General features: G+C 44.4%; 3 non-coding genes across 3 annotated transcripts; 2 read left to right on the forward strand and 1 right to left on the reverse strand.

Annotated features, from left to right (window-relative positions):
• Positions 1-216: 216 nt before the first annotated feature.
• Positions 217-288, reverse strand: trnam-cau (transfer RNA methionine (anticodon CAU)). The gene has a single exon. It is a non-coding gene; the product is annotated as a tRNA-Met (tRNA).
• Positions 289-11,363: 11,075 nt separating this feature from the next.
• trnam-cau (transfer RNA methionine (anticodon CAU)) lies at positions 11,364-11,435 on the forward strand. The gene has a single exon. It is a non-coding gene; the product is annotated as a tRNA-Met (tRNA).
• An 870-nt stretch (positions 11,436-12,305) lies between these two features.
• trnaa-agc (transfer RNA alanine (anticodon AGC)) lies at positions 12,306-12,378 on the forward strand. Its single transcript has one exon. It is a non-coding gene; the product is annotated as a tRNA-Ala (tRNA).
• Positions 12,379-15,927: the final 3,549 nt, after the last annotated feature.

The raw sequence follows: 15,927 nt of genomic DNA on the forward strand, positions 1-15,927 counted from the left end.
CCCCTTGTACCATTGCAGATCATCAATATAGAAATGGAAATTTATCTGTTAGGATAAATTGAACGCCTCTATCAGTAAACTTCTGCTTCAGTCAAAAGAAGACTGTTATTAACACTCAGAATGGTTTGTGGTTCTCCAGGAAGACCAGTTTCTTTTCCACCCCGTTTTAAAAGATAAACATCTCTAAATAATCAGGTTTATTTTGGTCTTTTCATTTAGCAGAGGATGGTTTCGATCCATCGACCTCTGGGTTATGGGCCCAGCACGCTTCCGCTGCGCCACTCTGCTCTACCATTTATTGAACAGGCTTCGCTTTAGGAGTGCAGGATTGTGACAAGAATAGGAATTTGAGTCTTGAATGTTAGTTCAAAGAATAACATTATAAGAGAATTAGAATGTTAGTTAGTCACTGGGAGTGTGTGTGTGTGTGTGTGTGTGTGTGTGTGTGTGTGTGTGTGTGTGTGTGTGTGTGTGTGTGTGTGTTGATGTGCAGACTTTCCCTTGTAACAAGTGATTTGATTTGGAAACCATCTTTTCTAAATCTTACTCCAAAGACCCTCGTTTGCAACTTTGTACCACAGTTGTGTCCTCATCAGGCACCACAGTATCCAGTATGTTCAGTTCAAACAAGTCGTTCTTGATTGATGTTCATGTTAAATATTGATGTCATCATTGATTCTCCTAGAATCATCTGAACAAACCCTCCCTCAACATCATGAAGCAAAACATATTCACATTAGTGATTCCATTGATGAAGTGAAAAGCTGAGTTCTTCATACTGGTTTGATAGGATTAACTACTGTTGGCTCTGTAGTGGAAACAGCAACCTGTCAGGAAACATGAGTCAGATCAAAGTACAGCAGCATCTGAAAAGAGCACTTAAAACTTGTGGCTTCCCAGACTGGACCTTTGTAAAATCCTCTTCCAGGTCCAGAAAGGAGGAGAGCTCCAGGAGGAGGGAAGATGAAGAAGGAAGGAGAAAAAACATAGTGATCCCCTATGTGGCAGGGGTTTCTGAGAAATTAAGGAGAATCTATAATAAGCACCGCATCCCTGTGTCTTTTAAACCAGACAACACTCTGAGACAAAGACTGGTTCACCCCAAAGATCCCACCCCTCACAGCCAGAAAAGCAATCTGGTATACGCTGTCAGATGCAGTGAGGCCTGCACGGATCTCTACATAGGGGAAACCAAACAGCCCCTCAACAAGCGCATGGCCCAACATAGAAGAGCCAACTCTGGAGGACAGGACTCAGCGGTTTTCCTCCACCTCAAGGAGGAAAGCCACTCCTTCCAGGACGACCATGTCCAAATCCTCGACAGAGAGGACAGATGGTTTGAAAGAGGAGTTAAAGAAGCCATCCACGTCAGGATAGAGAAACCATCTTTGAACAGAGGAGGTGGACTGCGACATTTCCTTTCACCTATTTACAACCAAGTCCTTTCAAAGCTTCCCCAAAGAGCTCAGCTGAAAGACCCATGTGGAACGGCTGATGCCAGCACAGCCCATTAGCATCTGAGTGGTCGGTGAAACTCCCTAACGACCACCCCTGAAACTCCCTGACACCGCACAACGACTGTCGTTTGGGGAGGCCAGGTGAGTCTCGGGAGGGTCGTTTCCACCACAATAGCACTGACAACTCCCACATAGGTTTATAAGCTGGAGTTTCCACACTCTTCACAGGAACTGAAGAAGCCTCTCGGATGAGAGGTGAAACGTCTTCAAGATAAACTTACGTCCAGTTAACCAGATTTTACTTCGCTTCGATCTACGATGACCTGGATGAATGAGAACCTACACAGACATCAAAGTCAAGATTAAAGCAAGAGCCTCCAGATCCAAGTCAGAATTAACGATGATGTCATCAGGGTTTGATGGTGTATTTATTTGTACATACAATTCTGTCTTTGATATCAGGAGGACATGAAAGAAACAATAAAAAGTATATAAGAGCACATTCAGCTTCATTAGAAAACATTTTGACTGTTTAATAGTAGAATTTGTTCAGAACACTCAGAATTAAATTGAAGATACAAAAAATCTTTCACACTTAAATTCTGTCTCTAACTGAAAACTGGGGATGAACATTTTTATAAACAGTCAGTTTATATGTGTTGGCCCTGCCACGGACTGGCGACCTCTCCAGGATAAACCCCACCCTTCGCCCCAAAACTGCTGGGATAGGCTCCACCCCCCAAGAACCTTTGCAGATCATCAGTATAGAAATGGAAATTTATCTGTGAGTTAAATTGAACACCTCTAGCAGTAAACTTCTGCTTCAGTCAAAAGAAGACTGTTATTAACACTCAGAATGGTTTGTGTTTCTGCAGGAAGACCAGTTTCTTTTCCACCCTGTTTTAACACATAAACATCTCTAAACAAACAGGTTTATTTTGTTCTTCTCATTTAGCAGAGGATGGTTTCGATCCATCGACCTCTGGGTTATGGGCCCAGCACGCTTCTGCTGCGCCACTCTGCTCTACCATTTATTGAACAGGCTTCGCTTTAGGAGTGCAGGATTGTGACAAGAACAGGAATTTGAGTCTTGAATGTTTCACCATTTGTCTCTGAAGCAGGAGGTCTTGTAGAAACAGGGACTGACCTGACACCAGCTCCCTCATGGAACAATGGTTCATTCATTCATCGCTGCCAGTCGGCCTCAAAACACACAAAACACCGATTAAATCCAGTCTCTTGGAGCTTAAAATGAAACTCCATCACACACGGTGGCTCCGCTGTGGCTCACACAGGTGAGTGAGGCTGAGCGCTCCAGTCTGCTCTGTGGAGTCATCAGACATCTGCACCACTCAGAGATTTTGTTGGTCTCTTTGAAAAAATGCCAACAAACTAAAATCCTGTTGGATCCAGGAAGTTCTTGTTTCACTCTCATCCACGTCCCATGAAACAGAGAACCTACTCATTCATTCAGCTTCTGTGACAGCGTCCTACCCAGCTCACTTTGAGTCCATTTTTTAAAACCTTTGTGATAACGAGATCACACTGTTGAGGATTTCCATTTCCACTCAGCATTTATCCAAATGAAGCAGCACCCCCCCCCCCCCCCGCCCCCAACCAGAGAGCCTAAGATTATTCCAAAAACTATGACCATGAGGACGCCTGAATGAGAGGAACTTCAGAATCTGACCAAGTTTCAACAAGGAAAATAAAATGTGATGAAATAAAATCATTAACAATAAAAGATTGCTCTTAGATACTACTGTTACACCGGCCTGCGCTCCCCTTCCATGAACCAGTCTGCCATCCAGTCCCCCATCAAGCTGGCTTGCTCTCCCTGCCTCCCCTTCCAGATGCTTCCTTCTTCAGCTGTTATTAACATTTCCATGTTTCTCACATTCTGCATTGTAAACTGTTTTCTTGTCCGTAACAACATCTACTGCACGTCTGTCTGTCCTGGGTGAGGGATCCCTCCTCTGTTGCTCACCCTGAGGTTTCTCAGATTTTTGCCCTGTTAAAAAGGTTTTCTATGGAGTTTTTCCTCAGTCCTTCCCTGTCCTTCACCAGATGGTGACGGAGGAAGTGAGGATGGACTCAGTGATGGCTGTGTAGAAGTGCACCATCATTGTCTTTGGCAGACAGAATTTCTTCAGCTGCTGCAGGAAGCACATCCTCTGCTATGGTTTCTTGATGAGGGAGCTGATGTTTGGCTCCCACTTGAGGTCCTGGGAGATGATGGTTCCCAGGAAGCGAAGAGACTCCACAGTGTCAATGGTGGAGTGACAGAGGGTGATGGGGGCAGGGCTGAGTTCTTTCTTAAGTCCACAACCATCTCCACTGTTTTCGAGCGCTGAGCTTTCAGTTCACTGGAAAGTCCTGAGGCTCGTCCCATTCTGAAGCAGCAGCTGCTCCAAGCCAGCCAACACTTTAACTCTCTTGTGTAGGAGTGAAGAAATCAAAATCAAAATTAAGAATTATGACTTTTTTATCAGGGCACATTTCTCCTGATTCTGATTAAAAAACGTAACAGATCCCATCATTTAATTTTCAGGAAATGTTGATGACACACGGGAAATTTTTGATTTTGTGCCATCAGTCAAGCGCCAGCTTAACATGTGAGAGGCAGCAGGATCCATACATGTATTAATTTTTACAGTAGCAAAGGGAGGCAACCTTGTAGGATTCAGTTGAGTTTTGTCAAAGGTTCACACTTAAGGTGTGAAAACGTTTGAGTAAGAAGTTTGAACTGAACTAGCCAGGAGTTGAACCTACAATCTTCTGTCCAGTCATGACCCCGGGGTAACCAATAGTGACAGATCTCCCATCAATCCATCCATCCATTTTCTACCACTTACTCTGTTAAGAATCACGGGGGGAGGGAGGGCGGGGTGGAGCCTATCCCAACAGCCTTCCCCCTGGATGGGTCACCAGTCCATGGCAGGGCCAACACATAGAGACAGACAACCATTGGCTCTCCCAGCCACGCCTACAGTCAATTTAGAGTCTAGATTAACCTGGTCCCCTCTTGATGTCTTTGGACTGTGGGAGGAAGCTGGAGTAACAGAGAGAACCCAAGCAGGAACAGGGAGAACATGGAGACTCATCCAGAAAGACCCCGTGCTCCAGCCGGGGCTCAAACCAGGAACCTTTTTACTGTGAGGCGAAAGTCCTGACCACTGCACCACCGTGCTGCTCTGATTGAATCCCTGACATTGAAACAAGACCTTCATGTATTTATGGATGACATCACAAATACGAGCCTTCACAGTCTGTCAGGTGGTAGAATTCAGTCACCACCAATGACATCAGAGTCAGAACTTAGACATCAAAGCCAGAGATTAAAGTCTCTCTTCTAAAAAGGGGAATACAGTGTAATATCCTGCAAAATATTAAATCGGTTCCCATCCATGGAAATATATTTGTAATATTGTTTATGGTACTGCAATAATAATGGAGCATCTGTGACAATGTAATGATAGATATTTCAAGGAGTAAAAAGAATTCTGATCAAAGAATTTTGAGATCAGTTTGATCCTTTGTGATGGGAGGGGAGGCATCGAGGCTTCTCTCTCTCTCTCCTCTCCTGCATTGCATGCTGGGAGTCTGAGTGTGTGAGTGGCTGTGGAGTGTTTAGTGCAGCTGAATGAGGGGGGAAACTTTGTGACACCTTGTTTCCAGTTTCTGCATGTTTTTCTTGGTGACAGGTAAGAGGTGTTTAATTCAATGATTTGTGGTTCTTGTTGAAATGACTTAATCAGTGGCGTTTGTGCTGGGAACCATGGTGTCCCTCCCTGAGGAGGGCTCGCCTCCCATGTCGATCAGACACGGGGTCAGAGTTGTGGCTGATGCTCGGGACACTGGGGGACAGGTTCAGCTGATCAGATGGGACACAGTAACATCACGTGGCTCTCGGATGAGTAAAGCCGTGGGGGCTTTGTCCGGGAGGAGTGTTTGGTTCACCTGTCGGTTGACAAAGTCCTGGTGCTTGATACCGTTTCACGGCTGTATGTGCCATCGACCCGTATCACCATGTCAGGTGTTCTCCTTGGGACTCGGCGAGAGCAGTCGCACTCCTCCTCTTCTTTTCTGTCTGACTGTCATTCTTTGTGACGCAAATGGCACGTACTATCCTCCCCCATGTGTTCCTGACCCCTGCCTCTGCCCTCTCCACCTCCCTTGGGGTGGCAGCGCCGACCTTGTAGTCTGGCTGCAGGCCTCACTCTCACTTGCCTCTACTGGGTCAACGGACTGTTCAAGTTTAGCGTACATTCACAACAAATGTATATGTGCTGCTGTTAATTCTGAAGTGTACCATTATTACAATTAACCTGTAATAGTTGTGACTGCGTGTGTTAGCTGTATCAGGCATTTGAGTGTGGAATGGAATTTCCCCTTGGCGATTAATAAAGCATCTATCTATCTATCTATCTATCTATCTATCTATCTTCCTCCTTTCATCCCAAACCAGATAATTGAAAAAGAACTGACGTGGTTGCAAGTGGTTTCAGAACAGTTCGTCTGGGCTGTAAAGACGCCAGACTGCAGCACGTTTGCCATGGTTCAACATTATGGAATATGAGATGCCAGACTGCAGCACGTTCAGTCTCTGAGGAGGCAGGGGTTCATGTATTTAAATGATCCCTTGCAAACTCTGGAGGTGTCCTTTAAAGTAAAGTTTGAAAACAGGTTCTACACTGTGTATGCTAGTTCTGGCAACATGAAATGCTTTGAATGGGGTGACACTGGTCACAAATGTTCATCCTGCCCACACAGGGACCAAGCATACAACAACAGGCTTCTTTGGGCCACAATGTCACCTGTAGGTTCCTCAGACCATCATTTGCTTGTGGTAGATACTTCCTTGCAGGTGACTTCTTGACACTGTCCATACTGGCATTTTAATGTGAGGCTGATTCATAACCAAAATTTTGAACAGTTCTTCTCTGATTTCTGGGGGCAGTGGAGGCTGAGAAAAAAATGATTTTGAAAACTGAGCTTGGTGGTGGGAGGTCGAAAAAATCACAAATCAAAATTTTCATCCAGCAGTACACGAAACACACGGGTGGCATGGAGGATTTGAACAGCTTGAGAAAGAAGTTAAGGTCCTGGAAGATGACGACACACGAGAGAAAGATGGCAGAACGCTCCCATTGCAAGGCAGGTGCGACCGGTGCCGGAAACGCCACTTCAAAATTAATCAATAATCGACCTGGTTTTTGTTTTAACATTAAGATTAAACAGCGCAGATTTATCACTGATTTGATACAGTCGGCCATAATTGCAAGTTACATCGTTACAGTTCTGGCTTTGTCTGTGCATTGTTGTTGGATAACAACGAATCTACACCAGCAAAAACAAAATGAACTTGCTACCTTTGATCCACGGAGTCAATACATCTCATACTCCATGATGTTGAACCATGGCAAAGCGGCTTCCCCGACGAGGCAGATTCCATCCAGGGAGAGAGAAGGACCATCAGAACAACTGAGAAGATCTCTCGGATACCTCGTTATGACGCTGCTACTTGCAGGAGATATCCACCGAAACCCTGGGTCTATCTTCAGTTGTCGCGGTGACCTATGGGCTGCTTCTAACAAAGCACTTTAACCTCACTCAACTAATCCAAGGCCCCACCAGAATCACACCATCATCTCAAACACAAATTGATTTCATATTTAGTAATAAGCCAGAGAGAATAACAAAAACATTTAATTTCTTAACTGGATTATCAGATCATAATTTAACATTGATATCAAGGAAATTAACAAAACAAAGGTTTATGTACCGACAGGAAAATAGAAGAACCTCAAGTATTGTACCAAAGAGACTTATTAGTGAATTTGAATGTCAGTTTAAGCAACAGAATTGGAATGAGATCTTGTCTACTAGGGAGCTTGAAAATGCCTCTGAGAACCGAATGACTATTATTAACAGGATTAAGGCGATTTTAGCAAAAATGTTACATTCTCAAGAAAAACCAAAAATCTACCTTGGCTTTGTGATCAAGTTTGGGACTTAATGCGTCAAAGGGATCACGCATTGAAAATTGTACTTAAATCTGGGTTAGCAAGTGATAGGAGAACCTTTCAGCAGCTACATAACAAAGTAGTGAATAAATTGAGAAAGGCCAAAGCAAATTTTTTTATTAACATTATAAATGACCTAACCCTAACCCAGGGAACTCCAGGAAAACGTGGCAAAATATGAATAGAGCTCTTAAGAAAGACAGCAATAAAAAAATATACTGGGTATGAATTGCAAGTGCAGGGGACCCTCATCCAGGACAAAGTCCAAATTTCCAAGAGTTACTTTATTGATTCAGTTCATGATCTAGCATTAGGTTTTGGCGCAAGAGAGAAAATCATTACATTTGTGAAAGAAGATATTCCATCCTTTAACATCTCAGAAGTGGCAGAAGTGTCTGTAGCTAAAATCCTGAAGCAGCTCAGAAATTCCAAGGCAAATGACATTTTTGACTGTGACTGTGCATTTGTTAAAAAGTTTGCAAATATTCTTTGTTCTCCTATTACTCACTTGGTCAATTTATCCATTGCACAAACTTACTTTCCTACTGCCTGGAAGACAGCAGTAATAACCCCCATCTTTAAATCTGGGGATGCAGCCAATGTCTCAGTTCATAGGCTTATCAGCACCCTCCCTACCATCTCTAAAATAACTGAAAGGGTTGTATGTGACCAGCTGATAGCCTACTTGGAGGGCCACTCCCTACTGCACCCTATGCAGTTTGGATTTCGGGCAAATCATTCAACGGAAACGGCCTTTGTTACTTTATAGAGCAAATTAAATCTAAGCTTGACGGAGGTGGTGTAGTTGGTGCTGTCTTCCTGGATTTTAGGAAGGCGTTTGACACAGTAAATCATGTTTTGTTGTCCAAACCCTCACAGCTTGATTTCTCTGCGAATGCTTTGTCATAGATGGAATCCTATTTAGTTTCAAGAGAGCAGTGTACAGGAATTATTGACACATGCTCCACCCTGTCTAATAGCACCACTGGAGTGCCCCAGGGACCAATTTTATTTAGTCTATATTAATGATGTACCCTTGATTTGCCCAGATGTTCACATGCCAATGTATGCAGACAATAGTTATTTATGTCCATGCCAAAACTAGAGAACAAGCTGCATGAAAACTTACCTCAGCCTTAAACAGAGTGTCAGATTGGCTGACATACAATTGTCTTACTCTTAATGTGAGCAAGACAGTAGCCATGTATTTCTCCATCAAGAGGTGTGATGTAGATCAGCAACCTGACGTCCTTGTTAATGGGGAGGGCATAAAAACTGTTGACAGTCTTAATTCTTTCAGGTCCATTCATGTCAAGAAAAACAGATGATAATGAGCTTGATTTGTTTATTATAGTACAATTGGCAGTATGGCTCTGTTCAGGGGAGTCCCCTGATAATTTTTCATTAGCACCATGAAAAAGGGGACCAGCAGCATGAGGGAAGGTTCTCCCAGTTTAAGACTGGAAGAGCAATCATACCCCTGTGAAAAGAGCAAGCGACATGACATGGAACGAACTATGCCATGTATACACGACAAGGTGGAGCTCGGGAGGTGGAGGGTAGCAAGTTGCAAGCAGGAGCAGGAGCAGGAGCAGGAGCAGGAGCAGGAGCAGGAGCAGGAGCAGGAGCAGGAGCAGGAGCAGGAGCAGGAGCAGGAGCAACTGGAGCAGCAGATAACAGCAGGCAGAGCAGCATAATCCAGTAGCTAGCAGAGCGGTAGCTGAGGCCAGATGATATTTAAGTTGAGAGGGGCCAATCAGAAGCGAGGGATTTGATCAGTTGATGCGGAGCAGCTGTAGATCGGCTGATTGATCAGTTGATTGACGGACAGGAAGCCAATAGCGCTTGACTACCATAGCCTGACAGAACTAACGCTGACGCTCGATGTATCTGGGTGTCATTAAGAAGACTGGATTATTAAATGTCAAGCTCTCTCTTTCTCTCTCGCTCGGATATGTGCGTAACTTGGTGCACACACTTTTGGTAACAAGTCACCTGTTGAGTGAGTCCAGGTGGTTAAAAACCCTCCACACCAGACAGCTGCTGTGTTTGTGGGGCCCGTGGATCCTGCTGGAAGAAGCAGGATGGAGCTCTGAATGTTTCCTGTCTCAAAGAGCTTCTCTGTGCAGCTCACATCCCCTCCTAAAAACATGAACCCATCAGATTCAATGTTGAACGGTGTCGTCTAAACTGTTTAAAAAGCCGTCCTGTCCAAACATTTGTTGGTGCAAAGACATTTAAAAACACAAGTTGAACATTTTCCAAAGCTGCTCTCTCTTTCTTTCAACACCTGGAATGATTTCCTCCAAATCCAAAGAAACCGGTATAAAAACCTCCTGGAGAATCAAAGTCCACCCTCTGCTACAGCTGGACTTGGGACTTAAAATGACCCCCATTAAAAGCCTTCCTGCCTTCCCATTCACTGACTGTTGTGCTGTGGGTCTCCTGGACAAACATGGCGGGGATCCTCTTGATCTCCATGAGTTTAAGAAGAGCAGCTCTTTTAAAATCGGCTCTGGCTCCATTCAGGTTTAGAGAGCTGCGATTAAAATCACACATGAATGAAAGAGGAAACACAATCAAACATTTCAGCATGAAAGAGGAGCGGATTTTAAAATTCATCATTGCCACCTCCAGGAGGGAAGCCTCCCGTGACCCAAGAGGCTCCAGCTGGTAGAGCTCTCTCACATTTCTCCACCACCTCGCAAACCTTAGCTGTAGCATCCAAGCCAGTGCCACCCCCCCCCCCCCCAGCCTCCTCCACACGATGACTTCATTGAATGACGAAAGGGCCTCATCAAGAGCTCTGTCAGGTGCCTCTGCTGTGGAGGGTCTATCTGTCCGTCCACATTCAGACTGAAACAACGACTCTGCTAGAATCAAACTACTCAGGATGAAACAAACCAATGTTGAGATCAAGGAGCAACTCACCAGCTGATCAAGAGTCCTCAGCACCAGTAAAGCCTGGTCCTGGTCCCTGGGTGGGCTCCAACCACCAGCCTCTGGGTTAACAGCTGAGCACTGACCGATTGCACCACAGAGACTCTGAGTCTCCTGCTGTTCATGAAGAGTTTTCAGACTAAATTCAGTGTGTGAGGTCCACACTGCACATTTGAGGGAATATGAAGGACAGATGAGAGTCTGATTGTCATGGCGAAAGCCTTCACCACCAGAGCTGAAACAGCCCACACCATCTTAACCCCCCCAGACCAAACAGGCTTCACCAGAAACAGACACACCTCAAATAACATCCATTGATGATTCAATCTGATTAATAGAACATGCAAACAAACGAGACAGTGATATTGTATGATCAGATGCTGAAAGATATTTACACGTTTTTTTATGTTCTGGTTTGTTTGTGTTTATCACACAAGTTTTAAAAAATGGACTCAAAGTGAGCTGGGTAGGACGCTGCAGCTCACAGAAGCTGAATGAATGAGTGGGTTCTCTTTTTCATGGGACGTGGATGAGAGTGAAACAAGAACTTCCTGGATTCAACAGGATTTTAGTTTGTTGGCATTTTTTCAAAGAGACCAACCAAATCTCTGAGTGGTGCAGATGTCTGATGACTCCATAGAGCAGACTGGAGCGCTCAACCTCACTCACCTGTGTGAGCCACAGCGGAGCCACCGTGTGTGACGGAGTTTCATTTTAGGCTCCAAGAGACTGGATTTAATTGGTGTTTTGTGTGTTTTGAGGCCGACTGGCAGCGATGAATGAATGAACCATTGTTCCATGAGGGAGCTGGTGTCAGGTCAGTCCCTGTTTCTACAAGACCTCCTGATTCAGAGACAAATGGTGAAACATTCAAAACTCAAATTCCTGTTCTTGTCACAATCCTGCACTCCTAAAGCAAAGCCTGTTCAAGAAATGGTGGAGCAGAGTGGCGCAGCGGAAGCGTGCTGGGCCCATAACCCAGAGGTCGATGGATCGAAACCATCCTCTGCTAAATGAAAAGAACAAAATAAACCTGATTGTTTAGAGATGTTTATCTGTTAAAACAGGGTGGAAAAGAAACTGGTCTTCCTGCAGAACCACAAACCATTCTGAGTGTTAATAACAGTCTCCTTTTGACTGAAGCAGAAGTTGACTGATAGAGGTATTCAATTTAACCTCACAGACACATTTCCATTTCTATATTGATCATCTGCAATGCGACAAGGGGGGTGGAGCCTATCCCAGCAGCTTTTGGATGAGGGGCGGGATTTAACATGAATAGGTCACCAGTCAATGGCAGGGCCAACACATATAAACAGACTGATTATAAAAATGTTTATCCCCAGTTTTCAGTTAGAGACAGAATTTAAGTGTGGAAGATTTTTTTCTATCTTCAATTTAATTCTAAGTGTTGAAAACTGTTTCAAACAAATTCTACTGTCAAACAGTTCAAGTGTTTTCTAATGAAGATGAATGTGCTCTTATAAACTTTTTTATTGTCTTTCTTTCATGTCCTCCTGAGATCAAAGACAGAATTCTAGGTTCAAATAAATACACAATCAAAGCCCTGATGACATCATCATAAATTCTGACTTTGATCTGGAGGCTCTTGCTTCAAATAAAATCAGTTGCTCCAGGGGAAAATCTGCACATAAACACACAAACAAACAAACACACACACACACACACACACACACACACACACACACACACACACACACACACACACTCCCAGTGGCTAACACATATTTTTCATCACTTAAACCTCCACTGAAAGTTTGAAAAAAGATTCCACATATTGGTCAACCAGAGAAGCTTCAACTTGTGAATCACACAACCATGCATGAAGGTCAAGCTGCATTATCTGCTGTGGCCATTTGCAGGGGAATTAGCTCAAATGGTAGAGCGCTCGCTTAGCATGCGAGAGGTAGAGGGATCGATGCCCTCATTCTCCAGAAGACTTGAGCTTCTTCTGTTGTTGACCAGAGGAGCTGCTGTTTGAAGAATGCTGATGTTTGTCCACAAGTGTGAGAAAGTATCACCCTGCTACTGGAAATGTGAATGAACATGTGCTCAGGTCAAAGCTGGAATGAAACCAGTGACATTGAACCACCCACATAGTGAAGGAGTTCATCCTGCAGCTTGAAGGCAGCTTTTAAATTCATTCAACATTGATTACGTTCCCGTCTCCTGCTGAATCACCATCCAGAACCTGGTCAAGAGGAGACTAGAGTTCAGGAGGTGATGTGACGGCTGGTTGGACAACTTAGCATCCAGAGCTGTCCAGTCTGAGATCCCAACTCCACACCATCGAGAGTCTCCTGAATAATGTCCTCAAGCAGCAGTCCCTGTTTGTCTCCTGGCTGGACGCGCTGCACCTGGATGGCCTCGCAGCTCTGAGAATCCAGCAAATAGTGTTGCTCTTGGCTCATCTGATGTCCATCCTCTCCTGTGCACGTCGGTTATGGAGAAGGGGAGACGGATTTCTTTTCCTCAATTCTCTCTAGACGACCTTCTTGTGTGTCAAACTACTTTGCTCAAAGAGCTCCCTGACCCAGTGGCCACAGGTGCCTCGACTTCTCTGGAGCAGCCCGTCCTGAGTGGATCCAACGGTTTCCCATGGGAAACGCTGTGATTGTCTCTCTCCTCTTGCTGTGTCCAACTCTGTGAGCGCTTCTACTGGTCTCTCGCCATCGTCCCTGCTGCTAGCCAAATCAGGCGATATACCAGTCTTGTTGTCATCGTCCCCATTTAGTAGTATACCTGTCTCATTACTACGCAAACCCCAGTGTTCTGATCTTTTGTTTATTCCCCAGCTCCATGGAAGTCCTCACGACCAGAGTTCAGATTATCCATATCTTGCTTTACCAGAAAAGTCTCTTCTACGCACAAAATGTCAGCGTTCTCCAGGAGCTTGTCTATAACAAAACGTTGGGCTGTAAGATATAACTCTAATACCAGTCATAGGAACAGACATAATATCTTTTCAGCACCTCGTTCTCAGGCATAGATATTTTCCTTGTGTCTTCCGGTACATTCCTTGTATCTGCAGCAGCCCTGGGTTTGCAGTCCTTATAGAATCATCACACTAAAAACCCTTCAGGCCACAGCTGAGGCTCGTTCATTTCTTCCACCTCTTTGCAAACGGCAGTTATTTTAAACAAGCTAAATTGGTTATGATCAAGGGCTATCTTTCACATGGGAAGTCGCGTTTTAGCTTTTCTTCCAGACAACTAGCCAGTGGTGACATCACCTCTAGCTGAGACTTGCCAGTTGATACTGCTTCATTAAACTCTGCTGCCTCTGCCACTGCCCTCGCTGGTGAGGCTGACCGCAGGTTTTCTCTCTCATCTGAACTCTCTGTTTACGATGGTGGCTGAAATCCTTGTCATTGGTGATTCAATCATCAGGTCTGTTGAACTCCAAGGTGCTATCACTGACTGTCTTCCTGGTGCCAAAGTTATGGACGTTATCAAACTGTCCCCAGTACTCATCGATCTCCACCCATCAGCTCAAATTCTGATTATACAGGTGTGCACCAATGACGTCATGAGGAGTCAGTCAATCACACTTCATGACCAACTCCAGTCTCTTGTAATTTCAATTCTGTGTTTCTTCTGGCCCCATCCCTGCTCCTTCCAAATGCAGGGAGCATTTCAGCCGTCTTTACCGTCTGCATGAATGGCTGAAAGACTTCTGGACTGCAACTGGTTCTGGTTGCATCAGCAACTTTGACTGTTTTTGGACCGATCCTGTCCTTCACAGATCTGATGGCCCACACCCCAACATGAAAGGTGTTTGACAAAACTTCATGAAGTTCATTGCTTTTCATTCTGATTGATGCTCATGTCAGCATGACCCTGAGCCAGTAGCCACTCCCACTCATCATGAAGAGCACCTTTCCTCCCTCAATAATTTACCAGCCACCATACAGGTGTCAAATACTCCAGTATATTACACTGCAAGACTGTCAAAAAAACCTGTTAGTATGTGTTTGCACAGGTGGGTTCTGTCTGACTTTATTACTATTATAATACTTCCTGCTAGTCAGTTTAGTCACTCACTTTCAAAGGGTTGTCTGTGGAATCTAAGAGCCATCTTTTATTTTTAATGATTTTATTTTATCACATTTCCTTGTTGAAACTTGGTCAGAGTCTGAAGTTCCTTTCATGAAGACATGTCCTCATGGTCATAGTTTTTGGAATAATCTTAGGCTGTCTGTTTCGAGGGGGGGCTGCTTCACTTGGATAAATGCTGAGTGGAAATGGAAATCCTCAACAGTGTGATCTCGTTATCACAAAAGTTTTAAAAAATGGACTCAAAGTGAGCTGGGTAGGACGCTGTCACCGAAGCTGAATGAATGAGTAGGTTCTCTTTTTCATGGGACGTAGATCAGAGTGAAACAAGAACTTCCTGGATTCAACAGGATTTTAGTTTGTTGGCATTTTTTCAAAAAGACCAACCAAATCTCTGAGTGGTGCAGATGTCTGATGACTCTTCTTCTTGTCACAATCCTAAACTCCTAAAGCAAAGCCTGTTCAACAAATGGTAGAGCGGAGTGGCGCAGAGGAAGCATGCTGGGCCCATAACCCAGAGACCAATGGAACAAAACCATCCTCTGCTGAATGAGAAGAACAAAATAAACCTGTTTTTTTAGAGACGTTTATTTGTTAAAACAGGGTGGAAAAGAAACTGGTCTACCTGCAGAATCACAAACCATTCTGAGTGTTAATAACAGTCTACTTTTGACTGAAGCAGAAGTTTATTTTATATACATATAAATTAAATGAATATGTAAATATATATTTTTGAAGGAGGCTGCATGGTGGTGCAGTGGTCAGCACTGTTGCCTTATAGCAAGAAGGTTCTGGATTCGAGTCCCGGCTCGGGCACGGGATCTTTCTGTGTGAGTCTGCATGTCCTCCCTGTGCCTGTGTGGGTTCTCTATGGTCGTCTGGCTTCTTCCCACCATCCAAAGACATGCAATTGGGCACTTGGCTTATTGATACTCTAAATTGACCGTAGGTATGAAAGTGAGTGTGAATGGTTGTTTGTCTCTATATGTTGGCCTTGCGATGGACTGGTGACCTTTCCAGGGCAAACCCCACCTCTCACCTGTTGATGCTAGGATAGGCTCCAGCCCCCTGCGACCCTTAAAGTAGGAATAAGTGGAAGACAATGGATGGATGGAAATTTATAAAGGTGTTTGTGATTCAACCTAACAGATAAATTCAATGTCTATACTGATTATCTGCAATGGTTTAGGGGGTGGAGCCTATCCCAGCAGCCTTTGGGCGAGAGGTGGGGTTCACCCTGGATGGGTCACCAGTCCATGGCAGGGCCAACACATATAGACAGACAACCATTGGCTCTCCCAGTCATGCCTACGGTCAATTTAGAGTCTGGTTTAATCTCTCTGGCAGAATGAGACCTGTGTCAACGTTAAACATGTCAGCCCACATAACAAAGTCACGAGTCTTGTGGGAAAGCAAGCTGTGACGGCC

Source organism: Aulostomus chinensis, chromosome 15 (assembly GCF_037954235.1).
Source record: "Aulostomus chinensis isolate RoL2024-O1b breed Wild chromosome 15, RoL_Achi_v1.0, whole genome shotgun sequence".
NCBI lineage: Eukaryota > Metazoa > Chordata > Actinopteri > Syngnathiformes > Aulostomidae > Aulostomus > Aulostomus chinensis.